This window comes from Astyanax mexicanus, chromosome 3, assembly GCF_023375975.1.
Source record: "Astyanax mexicanus isolate ESR-SI-001 chromosome 3, AstMex3_surface, whole genome shotgun sequence".
Taxonomy (NCBI): domain Eukaryota; kingdom Metazoa; phylum Chordata; class Actinopteri; order Characiformes; family Acestrorhamphidae; genus Astyanax; species Astyanax mexicanus.
Window position 1 is genome coordinate 60,485,832 of NC_064410.1, and position 18,043 is coordinate 60,503,874.

An 18,043-nucleotide genomic window follows, 5' to 3' on the forward strand; every position below is an offset into this window, starting at 1 on the left:
TTTCATTGAAAAGTTACTTTATGTCAGTAATTTAGTTCAAAATGTGAAACGTATATATTATATAGATGTATTACACACAGAGTGATCTATTTTAAGCATTTATTTATTTTATTGTTGATGATTATGGCTTAAACTCATGAAAACCCAAAAATCAGTGTCTTAGAAAATTGTAATATTATATAAGACCAATCGGTACTTTTGGCAGTGTGGGCAGTGTGCCAAGTCCTGCTGGAAAATGAAATCCACATCTCTAACCATCACTGATTTTGGAAACTTCACACTAGACCTCGAGCAGTTTGGACTGTGTGTCTCTCCACTCTTCCTCCAGACTCTGATCCCTTGATTTTTTAAATGAAATGTAAAATTTACTGATGATCAGTGATGGTTTGGAGAGACATGTCTGTCATCTGCTGGTGTTGATCCACTGTGTTTTATTATCAAGTCTAAATTCAGTGCAGTTTTGTTTTCCCACAAAATCTTACAGCACTTCATGCTTCTTCCCTCTGCTACTGACAACTTTTATGGAGATGTGGATTTCATTTTCCAGCAGGACTTGGCACACTGCCCACACTGATGCCAAAAGTACCAATTGGTCCTGAAAACACTGATTTTTTGGATTTTAAGCCATAATCATCAACAATAAAAGAAATAAACTCTTTAAATCTATATAATATATGAGTTTCCCCTTTTTGAACTGAATTACTGAAATAAAGTAACTTTTCAATGATATTCATTTTTGTATTTTTTTGAGATGCACTAGCATTTATTATCTTTGTGGTTGTGTGTGCAGTAATAATGTGAAACAGCAGATGGCAGTGTGGCTCAAATATAAGTTTACTATAATACAAAAGTGTCAAAAGTCGAAGATTTTATATTATTTATTAAATGTTTAATTATTTTATATATATTTATGTATTTTTTCTATTTGCTCCCACATATTTTAGTGTTATTAAATGTTACATAAAACATCATATTTACAATTATTATATAGTTTTCCTGTTACTGGCAAAATAACCAAAAACAAATCAAATTAAATTAAACAGTAAGAAAAGTTAAAGACTGTAGGTCCTAACAGGTATGTTCTGTAAACAGGAAGTGCTACACCTGAGTTCAGAGCAGGTGAGAGTAAAAGAAGAGCTCGGGTCAGCAGGTAAAGGGTTAATGATCTGATTACATCATCACAGCCAACCAGAGGAGGAGCAGCCATCTTTCTCCAAGAGCAACAACTTCAGCTCCAGCGGAGTGAACACAGGAGTCCTGCACGCGGCTCGGTTCTGATTCGGTTCTGTGTCAGTCAGAGTGGGTTTGAGCTCCGGATCCGCCGGGTCAGTGTGAACGGTAAGAGCGGTTTATTGTGTTACTTTGATCCTGTTTTATCTGCTGTTACAAAGTTACAGAGTCAGCTTAGTTTCAGTACTTTACTTCTGCTGCTGCTGGAGGTGCTGATGCTGAATGGAGTTGGAGGTTCTGGATGGAGGTTCTGAAGGTTCTGGAGGTATTGAGGCTGAATGAAGGAGGTGGTGCTGTTGGAGGTTCTGAAGTTATTGATGATGAATGAAGGTGGAGGTTCTGGAGGTATTGAGGCTGAATGGTGGAGGTTGAGCTGTTGGAGGTTCTGGAGGAGCTGATGATGAATGAAGGTGGAGGTTTTGGATGTGGTGCTAATGAATGAAAGTGGGGGTTCTGGAGGTGGGGCTGATGAATGAAGGTGGAGGTTCTGGAGGTGGTGCTGATGAATGAAGGTGGAGGTTTTGGAGGTGTTGATGCTGAATGAAGGTGGAGGTTCTGGTGGTGCTGATAAATGAAGGTGGAGTTTCTGGAGGTGGTGCTGATGAATGAAGGTGGAGGTTCTGGAGGTGGTGCTGATAAATGAAGGTGGAGTTTCTGGAGGTGGTGCTGATGAATGAAGGTGGAGGTTGTGAATGTGGTGCAGATGATGAATGAAGATGGAGGTTCTGGAGGTGGTGCTGATGAATGAAGGTGGAGGTTGTGAATGTGGTGCAGATGATGAATGAAGGTGGAGGTTCTGGAGGTGATGCTGATAAATGAAGGTGGAGTTTCTGGAGGTGGTGCAGATGAATGGAGGTTGTGGAGGTGGTGCTGATGAATGAAGGTGGAGGTTCTGGAGGTGGTGCTGATAAATGAAGGTGGAGGTTGTGGAGGTGGTGCTGATGAATGAAGGTGGAGATTCTGGAGGTGGTGCTGATGAATGAAGGTGTAGGTTGTGAATGTGGTGCAGATGATGAATGAAGATGGAGGTTCTGGAGGTGGTGCTGATGAATGAAGGTGGAGGTTCTGGAGGTGGTGCAGATGAATGGAGCTGCTGGATGGAGGTGTTCTGAGTCTGAAACTGTATCTGGCTGAGCTTCACTCTGAAGGTTGTGATGTAGAATTTTACTCAATTTGGAGTTTGGCCAGTTAATCAACTGGTGCATTGATAGTTTTATATTAAAGTTAGTGATTGGACAGTGATAGCGTGAGTAATTGGATCAGTGATGAATCCATTTATTGTATCATGTCCCATCAGTTATAGTGATGGTTGCATATCCCTGTCAGTGGTGGTGACAGTGATTGAGGTAGTGATGGTGTCAGTGATTGTTTAGTATTCACATCAGTGATCATGACAGTGTTGGTGTCACTGATGGTGTCAGTGATTGTGTAGTATCCACATCCGTGATAATATCAGTGTTGGTGTCAGTGATGGTGGTGGTGACAGTGATTGAGGTAGTGATGGTGTCTGTGATTGTTTAATATCCACATCAGTGATAATATCAGTGTTGGTGTCAGTTATGGTGATGGTGTCAGTTATTGTTTAATATCCACGTCAGTGATAATGACAGTGTTGGTGTCAGTGATGGTGATGGTGTCAGTGATTGAGTAAGTGATTGTTTCATGTTCACGTCAGTGATAATGACAGTGTTGGTGTCAGTGATGGTGATGGTGTCAGTGATTGTTTAATATCCACATCAGTGATAATATCAGTGTTGGTGTCAGTGATGGTGGTGGTGACAGTGATTGAGGTAGTGATGGTGTCAGTGATTGTTTAATATCCACATCAGTGATAATATCAGTGTTGGTGTCAGTTATGGTGATGGTGTCAGTTATTGTTTAATATCCACGTCAGTGATAATGACAGTGTTGGTGTCAGTGATGGTGATGGTGTCAGTGATTGTTTAATATCCACATCAGTGATAATATCAGTGTTGGTGTCAGTGATGGTGGTGGTGACAGTGATTGAGGTAGTGATGGTGTCAGTGATTGTTTAATATCCACATCAGTGATAATATCAGTGTTGGTGTCAGTTATGGTGATGGTGTCAGTTATTGTTTAATATCCACGTCAGTGATAATGACAGTGTTGGTGTCAGTGAAGTAACATTCAGTAATCTAACAATGATGGTGGTGCCAGTAACAGTATCCATGATCGTGCCATTAATGGTGTCATGTCCCATCAGTGAGTTTGTCAGTGATTCAGTCAGTAGTTCATATCTCTGTTTGTGGGGTGACAGTGTTCGTGATAGTGTCAGTGATGGTGTAGTTGATGTCGTCAGTGATGGTTACATATCCCAGGCAGTGTTGGGGGCAATGATTGTGTCAGTGGTGGGGTTAACAACAGTGTCAGTGTTGGTCTCAGTGTTGTTTGGAGTCGGTGATTGACAGTGTTGGTGTCAGTGTTCTGTGAAATGATGGAGCTCCATTCAATACCTTTGAATAAGATGAGTTGAGGAGTAGGAGATAAGGGGTGGTTATCATCTAACACCTTGATCTCACTAACACACCTGTTGCTGAATACTATAAAATCCACACAACTATAAATCAAAATTTAGTAGAAAGTCTTCTCTCTACAGTAGAAACAGTTACTCCAACAAAAGCAGAAAAAAAAAATATTTTTAATAGTGTTAGAGTGTGTGTGTGTGTTTGTGTGTGTGTGTGTGTGTGTGTGTGTGTGTGTGTGTGTGTGTGTGTGTGTGTAGGAAATGTATCAGAGGAAGACACAGTGTGATTTTCCCGCCCAGGTTGTTGAGGCTCATGTTGCTTTGATCTACCTAATTGAATTTTCATGCTTCATTTAAAAGCCTTCGTTCAATAATAACCTTGTTAAACACACACACACACACACACACACACACACATTACACTATTTTAAGCATTTATTTAATTTATTGTTGACGATTATGACTTACAGCCAATGAAAACCCAAAAATCAGTTATTAGAATATTATATAAGACCAGTTGGTACTTTTGGCAGTGTGGGCAGTGCGCCAAGTGCTGCTGGAAAATGAAATCCGCATCTCTATAAAAGTTGTCAGTAGCAGAGGTTCAGCATGAAGTGCTGCAAGATTTTGTGGGAAAACAAAACTGCACTGACTGCACCTGAAATGGTCACTGTTTTCCAGCAGTCTTGATGGAGGGAGTTCCCAGAGGTGTTTATTAGCACTTGTTGCTCCTTTGTCTTCTTCACTCTGTGCTCCAGCTCACCCCAAACCTGTATCTGGATTGGGTTCAGGTCCGGTGACTGTGGAGGTTCAGCTCATTTTTTTGTTTAGTACATAAAACTCCACATGTGTTCATTCATAGTTTTGATGCTTCAGTGAGAATCTACAATGCGCATTGAAAACGCATTGAAAAAGAGAAGGTGTGTCCAAACTTTTGGCGTGTACTGTATATCAGATTAAACTCTGCCTTATCAGCAGTTTAGCTCAATTAAAAGAAGTATATTTCATAGCTGGGTCAGATCAAGACCGAATCACATTGTTTTGATCTGAATCCGAGTGCAGTTACTGTTTTCACACCTGCTCAATCGAACCGTTTTAACTGGTTAACTGTAAAGTGTGAATGTAAAGAATACAGTGTAATAAACACAGAAAGCTTGATTCAGACTCTGGTTTAGATCTCTTTAGGTGTCAGAACAGTGTTCTGAATTGTGTTAAAGACCACCTCAGTCTCTACACAGACCCCTCATTCTTCTTCTGCAGCTCCTGGAGCTCCTGCTGCTGCTGCTGCTGGGTTTTACTGCAGTGTTCTGGTGCTGGGTTCTGGTGGAGGTGTTGGAGTAATGGAGTAATGGAGTAATAGAGCGAGGGATCAGACTGATGATGTAGAGGAGGAGCAGTAGAAGTGCAGGGCTGTAGATCTGAAGCTCTGTTTATCTCAGGGAGCTGCAGTTAGTCTGCTCAGTGTCGGCTGTCAGTGGGGTTTTACTGAACGCAGCGCTGCTCCTGTTTGTTTATTAGAGATACATGGTCGCGTCACACCTCCCGAGTCTCAGAGTCTGCAGAGGGTTCGAGCTGAAATGTCAGTGTCGGGTGTGGCAGAAGGTTTTCTGTAAAGCATTTAATCTACACTGCGCTTCTCTAACCGTAAATCACTGCTAGGGGTGGGCGATATGGCCCTAAAATAATATCATGATATTTCATGGTATTTTTGCGATAACGATAATCTTGGCGATATAAATTAATGATTTTTTTTTTTTTTTCAGGAATACACTACTTCGACAAAATGAAAATTTTATTTTATTATTGCATACAATTTACATCACACCCCTACCTGAGATATTAAAAAATACAAGAATTTGATCAGATTTGTAACAGAAGTCAATGATCCAGAATGTCATGATACTAATAATACTAATAATAATGCACTCCAAATATCTCCATATATCCAGGATTAAGATAAAATAAATGATACCGGACAGATATAATCTGTCTCTGGTAGATATATAAGGGGAAATGAGAACAGTGTAAATTTTTCTTTTGTTAAAAACATTAAAACAGAAGTACCTTGATGTAATAATTAGGGGTGGGTGATATGGTACCATATTTCAGGAATTGTTGGCGATACTATTGCGTACGATATGATATGGCACACCTCTAATCACTGCTGTGTAGAGCTAAACGTTTAGTCAACATAGTTGACAGTGCTGATTATAAAATGAAGTTTTGCTAAGTGCGGACCACGCCTAAAGAAGTAGAGAAAGAAGAAGGAAAAAGGGGAGGGAACTCAGGGAAATTTGGGCTGGAGTTCTGAACTGCGTGCTTGAAGAAGCGTGCAGTTATATCCCCCCCTTAATGAGAAGTGGAAGAGTAGAAAAAGGGAGGAGGTGGGTTGCGAACTTTCGTCACGAGAGATAGTTAGTTAGGGGAGGTATTTATAGGACGGTTGATTGATACGGGGTGGAGTTAGAACGTAGAGTTCGGGCGTGGTCCTTCTCCCAAACTTTTGTTATTACATAACATCATTTGTTGTTGATTTGTAACAGCACCGCAGGTAAAAGTCTCTCAGTTCACACTGAGCCTGGTCACCAAAAGTGATAGACACAACAAATTACACAATTTATAGAGCAGGGCATCACCACTGATTTACAGAATTGATCCAATATCCGATTTAGTTTGATTTAAAATCAACTCATTTAGGAGTAAATCACTAACAGTTAGAGCTTTTGTTCAGATGTACATGCAAACATACACTCAGCTGTAATTCTCACACACTTCCACACACAGGGGTGTGCGATATGACGATAACAGATCGTGAAGTATTATAAGGTGTCTACGATAAGCCACAGAAAAACGCTGGGTCGTTAAGCACATTCTATCCACTACAGCAGTTTTCTGCTCAGCCAAAGCGCACTGTTTGCTAGTTCCCTTTCACGCACCCTAGTGGCCAGCATATAAACCAATCAGCTCACCGGAACACCTTTGCTTACTTCCCCTCCCCTTTTCTCACAAGCGCAAAGCCATGAATGGAAACACAGCGGCAGAGTTAGTTCCTGAAAAAAGGTCGATTTCAGTAATATGGACCTGACGTTACAGAATCAACAGTAATATGTAAAATTTGCACAGAGGTCGGATGGAAACACGACAAATCTTTTTAACCACTTAAAGCGGCGACATCCCAAACAGTAGGGCTGAACGATTTTGGAAAATAATCTAATTGCAATTTTTTATCTATAAATTGCGATTGCGATTTAAAATGCGATTTTTTATTGTCTTCTCAAGTATTTTTCAACAAACAGAAGCAATAAATCAATCTGTTTAATAATAAACAATGTCAGATTTATTTAAAGCACAGATAACAATAAAGCAAACAAATCTATGCTTTTCCTTTTCACCATTTTTTTTTAATAGAAAAGTAAATATATAAATAGCTCTTCCTTTTCACCATTTTTTTATAGAAAAAATAGATATAAAAAATTTAAACTTACTGCTCTCCAGCTAGTAACATCATAAAAAAATAAAGTGCAAAAAACATAAAGAGAATCTGCTTTAACCAACTCGTTATGTTCTGTATTTGAAGATGCAGCACTGGTCGTTGGCATTTTAGCCTTGCAAATACCACCAAGGCTTTGTGATGTTTTTTTTGGGGCGTTTTCACACCTGTAGTTCATTTCTCTGGTCTGAATCAGTTAATGAGTTTGTTTACTTGGAGCGCTTTCTCGCTCTGTTCGGTGTGGTTTCACATAGGCATAAATGTGTCCTGCAGCCTGTGTCCTCTGATTGGTCAGAGCTGTCTGACACGGGAGTACGTTAAATATAAATATACGAAAAAAGTAAATACAGCGAGAAGATTTTGTGTTTCTACGTGCAGCGCAGATTTATACATAATAAACAGAGTCACGCGGCTGAGAGCGGTGAATACAGCGCAGACGGCACGAGCATGGAGACAGTGTTTGTTCACAGCTGTGGTAATTAGCGTTATCCACCTCCTCTAGCTGGTCTCGGTCCGGTTCTTTTGATCCGCACCCCAGTGCGATTACTGTTTTCACACCTGCTCAATCGAACCACACTAAAGTTACAAACGGACCAGAGTTCGTTTTAACCGGACCAAACAGTGCTGGTGTGAAAGTGCGCTGTGTTGACTTCACTTCTCCACCTCCCTGCCTCCTGCTCGGGTTTGCTCCTCTCGTCCTCGGCTCGGCTCGCTCCCAAGTCACGTGACCAGTCAAATCGCAGCCAGTGCGGTTAGAGAATCTCATTTTAAAATATCGCGAGATAATCGCAAATGCAATTAATCGTTCAGCCCTACCAAACAGTACGCTAAAAGTCAGGTAACCAGCAGATTAACCATACCGCAGCTAGCAGAGGCTAATGCTACAGCCGGACCAAAACAAACAACGCTAACGCGGTCATTCGAGAGAGGCACTCCTTACGAGAAGAGAAGTAAATGAGGGAGAGCTGTAACAGAAGCGTTTTTGAATCACTTTTTACCTGGCAAAGGACATGGTTCCTTTTAAAACAGTGGAAAACAAGCCAGAAATAATTTATTTTTTCTAAAAAAAAAAAAAAAAAAAGTTTTGTTCTTAATTACATTGTCAGCTAAGCAGTTAAGTCTTAAATCCTGTCAAAACATTCAATGCTAATAGTAATACTTAAATTACAGGAAGAGTTTTCTACAGCATTTTTTTTTATTTAACTGCTTTTATTAAATTGTTACTGTCTTGGTCTTGCCTTGTTGTTTTTGTGGTAGGCTGAATGGTGTTTTTGTGTACCATTTTAAACCAGTGTTAATAGATTAAAATCTGTTCAAAACGTGGCTTGGCCAAAATGGTTTGGTTTTTAGTGCTGTATTTAAGAATGGTTAGATTGTTTGATTGTACTCAATCAACATGAAAAGTATCGTGATAAAATCGTTATTGTGATTATGAAGAAAAAAAAAATCGTGATATGATAATTTTGCCATATCGCCCACCCCTACTTCCACATAATTTCAGAGTCCATAAAGATCTTGAAAAAGGCTTTGGATTTATTATTAAAAAGTCTGAAATGATTTTTTTTTTAATGTTTTTTACTTTGAATGTAACAGTACAGCCGATGTGGGATATAAATGTATTAAATTTAGGGCTGCGCGATATATCACGTCATGTTGCATTGGTATGATTCTTGACACAAGAAGTGGATACACAGCGCTGTCTCTGTGTCTGTGTGAGTGACAGGCTGCTGCTGCCTGAGAAGCGCAAGGGGGAGGAGGAGCGTGAGGGGGAGGAGTAAACAAGAGGTAACCACAGCATGGCCTCCATCCACATGGTTGGGCACGTGCTTGTAAACGTGAGCTCGTGTGGAAAGCTGTGCTCCTCAGTCCAGCACAGTTTTGCAGTGCAGATATTTCCAGTTACAGCTGAATTCATGCTTTTAATTCCAGAAAAACAAATGCTCTTATTTACCCTTTAAAAAGCCAATTTACCATTTAATTGCCTGATTAAAGGGCTGATTACTGTTGTTTTGCTGTTTTCCTCAGGTTTTAAGCGCTCGGCGCTGACTCAGCTCTTGATCGGTCCGGACGCAAGACTGCGTGCGGGTGGGGGCGGGGCTGGTGATGTCATGGACCCTGCATTCTTTAATATTGTGATATATATAATCAAAAAAACATCGTAAGGCTGCAGCTAATGATTATTTTGGTAGTGAAATAATCGGTAAATTATGTTTCAGACTAATTAAAATAATCACTGACTAATTGCCATTCTATCATCCCTGCTTTCTGTAGGTATAACTCCTACACATTCCTATCTCTCTCTATCGCTTTAAAACTGTACGTCACTGCCACTATGATATCAGAAGATCTGCTGGTTCGAATTCCGGTGATGCAGCTTGACAGTTGGTCTTGCTCTCTGGGTGGGTACAGTACAGTAGATGGCGCTCTTTCTTTCCCCTCATCCCTCCTAGGGTGATGTGGATCAGCGCAAGGCTGCGTCTGTGAGCTGATGTATCAGAACCGAGTCGCTGTGCTTTTTTCCGAGGGTTAACGCTGTGATGCTAATCGGCAATGCTAAAGCATCAGCAGCAGGCGGAGTCTGACTTCACACATATCGGAGGAGGCGTGCGCTAGTCTTCACCGTCCATGTGTTGGGGCATCACTAGTAATAGGAGAAAAGCGGGATAAGCAAAACAAAAAAAAAATAATAATAAAAATAGCGCAATGTGGAATTTATACTACCTTTAAATGGCCAGAAGAGGTTTACATGTAAAATGTTTTGATATTTAGTGAGACAAAATTAGGGGAGGGGTAAAAAAAAATATTTTTCTATTTAAATCGATCCTTATTTAAAGCGGAAAGTTTTCATTTTTCTGTAACTCAATGTTACGACCGCCTGCTAGAGTAGTTAAACAAGATGTTATTTGTAGCAATGCTCTAAAAGTATTTGGAATAAACCTATTTTACATTGACATTCTATTCACAGTTAAGAACATTTTGCCTTGTTATGTATAATCACTGTTTTGGAGATATATAAGTTGCATTTGTACAGTGATGTACAAGATGTATGTAATAAAAAAGTTTGCTTTTTTGTGCCAGTCCTAGTGGTCTTCTAATGTTCACTTTTTTAGACACACTTCCCCAAGTAAACTTATCATTTCCCCTGTCATTTCTTCCCTCATTTAAATGACAAGAATAGACAATACACTGACTATTAAAATGTGCAATGTGATTTTACAAGAAAATTTGATATAAGTGGAAAATACAATGTATCCTTTTTATGTAATTTTATACAGATTTGAAAAAAACGTACCTAAAAAGGAAATATTAGCATCTCATTGATTTTTATACAAAACTATTACTCTAGATTATATTATGTTATTATATATGCTGATATATCACTGTCCAGTACAGTTCATAACTGCCTAGAAATATGCAACCAATGATATTCCAATAAACAGTAAGTTTCTGGTAGCAGGGCTGCTAAAAACGTTTCACCTTTTTCTAGAAATTCTCTGGAAGCATTGCCGTGTTTATTTTAGGGTATAAGAGTGTGATTTGTGAGCCAGGCTGCTTATGTATTAAGGTGTGTCCCATTTCTCAAACACAGGAAATTACAGTGTGTGAAACCGCACTAAATACATGCTTCACTGCGTACCTCATCAAACTGCTATTGGGATAATAATCATATATCCCACAGTTCTCGTGTCTGAGCCACGCCGTCACGTAGTCCTCAAAAACCCAGTAACTACCAGTACCACAGAATCACAGGTTAACTCAGGTGAAGCACAAACACAAACTGAACCAAGGTAAACTTACTGTTGTCTGTAGTTTTCTCACTTTTTGTCTAAAAAACCTAATGGTACGTAGATGTTTAACATTTTGCCACATTCTCCTTGTTCTTGCAGTGAACAGCTGCACATTAACACACTGCAAAAACGAAATCTTAGCAAGTGATTTTTTTTATTTTTAAGGCAATAGATCTTATTTTCTTTTCTAATAAGACTTTTTGTCTTATTAAGCAATTTAAGTTTTAGACTATTTCGCTTATTTTTGGAATAATTATCTTATTCAGTCTAACTTAGAATTGTCATCTTATTTTACATAATTTGAACTAGAGCTTAGATTCTCTGCCCGAACCCGACCTGACCTGAGGCCCGACCCGAAATCGGGTTGGTTCGGGACGAGATTTCCCACCACATTCCTCGGGCCTGGTCGGGCTCCAGAAAATAGTCTGAGATGTAGGCATCTGTTTTTTATTTATATATATATATATATTTTTTTAAATAAAATAACGAAAACTGAAAGTGAAACTAAACTAATATATTCATAAGCGCTGTTTTCACTCCCGCAGTTGTACAGCGGGGGTGTTGTGCCGATTCTGTCCGCGAAGCGGGAGTCGGATTCAGCAGCGGATTCGGCACAAGTGCGGCGGCACCTCGCGGTCCGTGGTGTTAGTTGTAAGCGCTCGCGCTAGCCGCAAAATACGACAGAAACACTGAGGGAGCTGCAGGATTATGTGTGGGACTAGAATATGAGCACGAGGAGATAAAAGAGAACCTTTACCTGTGAGTAGCTCACATCAGAACACGCAAATCTCTCTCTCTCTCTCTCTCTCTCTCTCTCTCTCTCTCACGTGAACTCCTCCGCGTTTGACCTGCAGCACTGTGTTTAGCTGTTCTTAATTAAATAATAGTTCTATGCTTCTATGTTACAGTGTTATTTAACATAATTCGGATCATATTTCGCTCATTCAAACAGCCCGAAAACAGCCAGTTTATGGGGCGGATCGGGTCGGGCTCATAATGACAGTTTATGGTTCGGGTCGGATCGGGCTCGGACAGAACGTGCACGGGCTCGGGCTGGGTCGGGTCGGATTTTTTGGGCCCGATCTAAGCTCTAATTTGAACTCAAAAATAAGCACGAAAAGTCATCAATCAAGTTATTCTTATTCTTGTTTCCAAATTTAGGGCAAAAAATCAGTGATTTTTGCTTGATTTAAGTCTTATTTTACTTATTTTGAGAAAAAAAAATCTTAACAAGAAAAATAAGCTCACCCCATTGGCAGAGTTTTTTGCTTAAAGGTCACCTTCCGCGAAAATCCGATTTTTCTTGTTTTTTGTGGAATACAGTAGGTCTCTCCGAGTTGAATGTGTACACCTGCACATTAAACTGTTTTGCAGCCCCCATTGTCTGCAGGAGCTAAGCAAAGAAATCCCCCCTCCCCCCCTCCGAAAAACGGGTGAATTTTGAATTATCTTTCTGCCTACGTAGGCAGAAACTCACAGACCAGCCCACCTTGGCTCGAGAAACTCCCAGAGGCGGAGCTGAAGCGACGCAACATCACCGCTCATCAGTTAGGAGGTGGGAGGCAGTGAGCGGCAGAGCGGTGGAGGGCCGTCGCAGTGCTCCTAGCCAATCAGAGGAGAGATATTTGCATGCTGTTTGCATGTATGAATATTCATGAGCAAAGCTGGAATCCGGTCATTTTGGACACACCCCTAAAACAGTCCATTAAAAAAGAGCTATACAGAGACACCTGAGCACTTTTTTTTTACAAAAACGGCTCACATGTCATTCATTCATACTAGAGACCACAACTAGACATTTTAAAATGAAAGAAAAAACGACGGAAGGTGAGCTTTAATATAAGCATATATGTCTAAATGTACATATATTTTGTCTAGTTTTCACCAATGGATGTTTTTGCAGTTCACCGTTCACTTTATTTTTTTTAATTCCCAACATTGACTTCTAGTCACCAAGAATGGCTTTCAGTTAGTGCTGGGCGATTTTCACAGTTAACTCGATTCATTCGAATTACAATTTTAATGGCATTGATAAAATGGAGTAATCGCGATTTTGCAGAGAGATTTTTTTTTTTTTTGTTCACAAAAAATCTGATTTTCGATTATAATATTTTTTTCCCCTCTACTAAAAATCAAACTACAGATGTCAAAGCAATAGTTCAAAACTAGGTTTACCTGCAAAAAAAAATCGCTATCTGGTGAGGATCTATGATTAATTGTGAAAAAAATATTAATCGCTCTTTCAAAGTTTCTTCTTTGTCTCGTTTATTGCGTTATTTCTCAAATTTCACTCAGAAACCCGTATTCTGAATTATAAGCCAGCATCCATCAGTGTGTGAGTTTCTTTACATGTGTATCTTAATGTGTTTGAGAGCATCAGTTAAAGTAAAGTAGTGAAGAGGTAGAGTTACAGGTATACAGTGAATAGTGAATATTTGAGTAATGTTCTAATCCAGATTATGAGAAGCAACAACTACTCAACTAAATAATGAAAAAAATGCTTTAAGAATAAATTAAGGTCAGTTAATCTGAAAAGAAGAATTTCAAGAACTTTGAAAGTATCCTCAAGTGCAGTCACCACAATAAACAATCAAAAACATTATGATGATGAAACTGGCACTCATCAGGAACACCCCAGGAAAAGAAGAGCGAGAGTTTCCTCTGTTGTACAGGATAAGTTCATCAGAGTTACCAGCCTCAGAAACCACAAGTTAACATCTCCCTAGATAAGAGCATCTAAAAGCTTCTTCAGAGAGTATTTTAGTTTGTTTAACACGTTTAAGTTACTACATGATTCCTTATGTGTTCCTTCATAGTCTGGATTACTTTAATATTAATTTTATTAATTTGAAAATAATACAGTTTTAGACATGTATGTAATTTTATTTTGTTAATATTTTAGGAATGCAATTTACACTATGCTAAGTCTTTGTAATGACTTTCAATTATCTGTTAGCAACATTATCCTCATTGTTCAACTAACTTTAGGTCAGGGGTGTCCAAACTCTTTTTGTTGGGGGCCAGAAGGAGAAATATATTTGAAGTCACGGGCCACAGACTCTGTAATAAAACAAATAATGAAATATACCACTTTAAATAATACATTTTCCTGATTATTTCATTTACAGACCATTTTTACTTTGATCTTTATCTTTGACAGTGTTGTGTAAACTAAGATTTTTCAAATTGATGTTTAATTTCATGATGTCTCTTAATATTAAACTCCTTAATTACGCCAACTTTTAGACTTTTTGCCCCGTTTTTCTGCGCTAGAAATGCGCACTCTCTCCGCTTTTAGACTCTTTGCCCCATTTTTTTGGGCTAGAAATGCGCACTCTCTCTGCTTTTAGACTCTTTGGCCCGTTTTTCTGAGCTAGAAATGCGCACTCTCTACGCTTTTAGACTCTTTTGCCCCCTTTTTCTGCGCTAGAAATGCGCACCCTCTCCACTTTTAGACTCTTTGGCCCGTTTCTGACACCTAGCGTTAAAACTTTGAATCTCATATTATAAAAACCTGCTTAACAGCGGGCCAACTTTCATTCTATTTCTAAAATACCTCGCAAATGGCCCTCGGGCCGTAGTTTGGACACATCTGCTTTAGAGTCTAAATTTGTTTCAAGTGACAAAATATTACTTTAAAAGAACATTATGTAGCATTTTTCTTTAAATAGCAGCTTTAAATCATCTTGATAATCTACTAAAGAAAAAAACCCTGTATCAGTACTACTTTGGGCTCAACATGCTGCTACTGCATGGTGTACAATCCTTTATGCTCAACCACCTCTGTTCCACATGCTTCTCTCACTTCTTGAGTAACAGTTCTTTATTGATCAGCTTGTCCAGAAATGCATGTGTACAGTGTGTCCTAATTAAGGAGTTACCTAAAGCACAAATTCAACTTTCTTACTAGTATAGAGGATGCGCCAAGAGCAAGACATGCCAACTCTCCCAAAATACTGCTTTAATTTGCTGTGTTTTATTTACTGTGTTCTGAAGAAACACACAGAAACATGTGTGGCACAGATGCTCAGTCCCAAATGCAAGACCACGACACCACAAGGGTCATCAGACCCGGGTTCCTCGCCCCAGCCTCAGGCACAACACACATACATCACATCCAGCTCTGCAGAAATCCCAGCCGGCTACAGGGACGTACCATTAGGAGTGCTTCCTTCCTGTAGATCAGAGCAGCACTGAGGGAGGTTTAGTATTGACTTGATATTAAAGTATCGGTTTTTAAAACATTAATATAGTACAGTATACCCAAACTCAGGTTAAAGCAGCATTCTGTGACATTTTGTCTTAAAATAACAGCTTCAAAATCATCTTGAGGGTATTGACTTGGGATATGACTTGAGATTTGAGTGTCATACAGGAATTGAGTTAAAACTTAAGGGTATTGGCTTGAGACCGGAGTGTCATAACATGAGACTTGACTGTAGACTTGCCTATATTGACTTGGAAATTGAATTGTGACTTAAATGTCAAAGCTTGGGACTTGACTTGAAACCTGATTGCATTGAATTGGGACTTGACTTGAGATTTTAGTTAAGTATCATAACGTGACAATTGACTTGACACTTGAGTGTATTGACTTGGGACTTGACTTGAGATTTGAGTTGGGTGTCATAACGTGGGAATGGACTTGAGACTTGAGTGTATTGACTTGGAACTTGACTTGAGTCTTGAGTGTATTGACTTGATGCTTAGTATGAGTGTCATAGCTCGGAACTTGACTTAAGTGTTTTGTCTTAGGACTTTATATGAGACTTGAGTTTATTGACTTGACATATGTCTGTATTGACTTGAGACTTGAGTGTCATAACTTGGGACTTGAGACTTGTCTGTATTGACTTTAGACTTAACTTGAGATTTGAGTTAATTGTCATAACATGGCAATTGACTTGAGACCTGAGTGTATTGATTTGGGACTTGACTTGAGACTAAAGCACCATAGCGTGACGGTACGTGTCCACTGGCACTTTTCATCAACACATGTTGCCGGGCCGGATATCTCGCCTTGCCGCGTGTGGGGCGTGTCCGTGACGTTTTTGAACTCAAATGAAGCAACAGATGTAGTCAATCATAAGTTGTAAGATGTAGTCAAAATCATAAACATTTAAAATTTTTAGTAAACCTCACTGTAACCTATAGTTATATAAATCCTTATTCCGCCATTTTAGCCTCTCTTCTGTGTTTGAATGGCGGCTGTTCTGTGTGTGTGATGCTCGTATGTTTGTGGCGTGGCAGCCTGCTGTTCCCTGATTGGCTGGACGCAGCACGCTGGCCGGGTTCATTCGAATAAAGTTCAGATCTGTTGAACTTTTTTGTCGGAGGCCAGGGCTGCGCTCAACGCAACGCAACCCAGCATGCACCGCTGCATTTGGCGGCTCTCTCCATTGAAAACAATGGGATGCGTCAGGGCTTAAGTGCCAGTGGACGCACACCGTGAGATTTGACTTGGATCTTGAGTGTATTGATTTGGGAACTGATTCGAAACTTTAGTGTCATTACTTGGGTCTTGACTTAAGACTTAAGAGTTGGAATTGGGATTTGAGTGTATTGACGGGATTTGACTGAAGACCATAGTTGAGTATCAGAACTTGGGACTTTACTTGAAACTTGAGTGTCATAACATGTGATTGACTTGAGACTTCGGTTTATTCACTTGTTATTTGCAACTTTTTAGGTTGGTAGAGGTGCAAGTGAAAAATAGAATTGGGCCCAATTGTTGCATAGTGTTGCTTGCCTGTTTTATTTACTGGGTTATGAAATAACAAACACACTCGAGACTAGGGTTGCAGCGGTAACCGGTTTCACGGTATACCATGGTATCAAAATGCACGGTTATCATACCGTGTGTGTTTGCTTATTACCGGTAAAACGCAAGCCAGCGGAGAAACTCACCCGCGCATGCGCAACTCTGCTCCGCTTCAGCTACTCACAGCACACAGCGGTGAGAACAGCAGAAAGTGCATCTGACTAAACAAATCTCCGTCCGCCTAAAAAAAGGCTAAACTAAAATCAGCAGTGTGGGACTATTTCGGATACCCGCCGAACGCACCCGAGGATGGTTATCCGATTTGTAATCAATGTGGCTGTAAAGTCACAGCTAAAGGTGGACATCCGTCAAACCTGTTCTCCCGTCTCCGAGAACACCACCCCGCCGTGCAGCGCAAAGTATGTGTTTAGTTTATAATTTTAATCTGAACATAAATAAAACCTCTTTGTAGTCGTGCACAACCCATGCGGTAAGCGCCCGCAAAAGCGCTGAGAGCGCTGAGAAATTTGAGCACGCAGGTACAGGCGTGAAGTGCGTGCTACGATGGATTCACGTGTCCGTGTAAAGGTGCTCGCCGGACTGGATGTGAAAGACGCCATTCATTTACATGCGTTCATTTACGTGCCTGTTTTTCATATGTTAAAACCAGACTCGGTGTGAAATCCTTAAAATAGAAATCTCTATTGTGAGGATCATGTCAGAAATAAATCCCCTCTTTCTGCAGTATCTGGTTATATACCAACTTGGCAGTAAAACGGACGTTTACAACAGTTGTTGATCAGACACTGACCCAGGCTCAGTTTATTAAATAGTTTAAATAATATTTAAATAATTTAAACTTAAATAATTGTACTGAATATTTTAAATACAGATATTTACTTCTTAGAGGACATGTAATGTGTGTAATGTGTGTGTGTGTGTGTATGTGTGTATATATTTATATATATATATATATATATATATATATATATATATATATATATATATATATATATTTTTTTTTTTTTTATATACACTCTTAATGCCCTTAAGAGTAGTGGAAAAACCCGGTTTCCTTCACCTGATGGTGTACAGCTTATTTTTCTTTAAGGAGACATTATCTATATAATTGTTCCAGGTTTCTACAATAAATAGTTAATTGAACAAAAAACCTTTGTTGTAATTTCTTTAAGGGTCAGTTTAATAATATATGTAACAAACTGTGATACCGTGATAACCGTGATACCGCGGTATTTTCTGAGACGGTTATCATGCCGTGAAAATCTCAT

General features: G+C 39.5%; 1 protein-coding gene across 2 annotated transcripts in view; it reads left to right on the forward strand.

Annotated features, from left to right (window-relative positions):
- The first annotated feature begins 1,206 nt into the window (after nucleotides 1-1,206).
- mrtfbb (myocardin related transcription factor Bb) overlaps nucleotides 1,207-18,043 on the forward strand; it is a 100,290-nt gene continuing 83,453 nt past the window's right edge. For both annotated transcript variants that reach the window (XM_049475947.1, XM_049475948.1), the window contains exon 1: nucleotides 1,207-1,338. The gene's annotated coding sequence lies outside the window, so the exon portion shown is untranslated. The remainder of the gene's footprint in view (nucleotides 1,339-18,043) is intronic.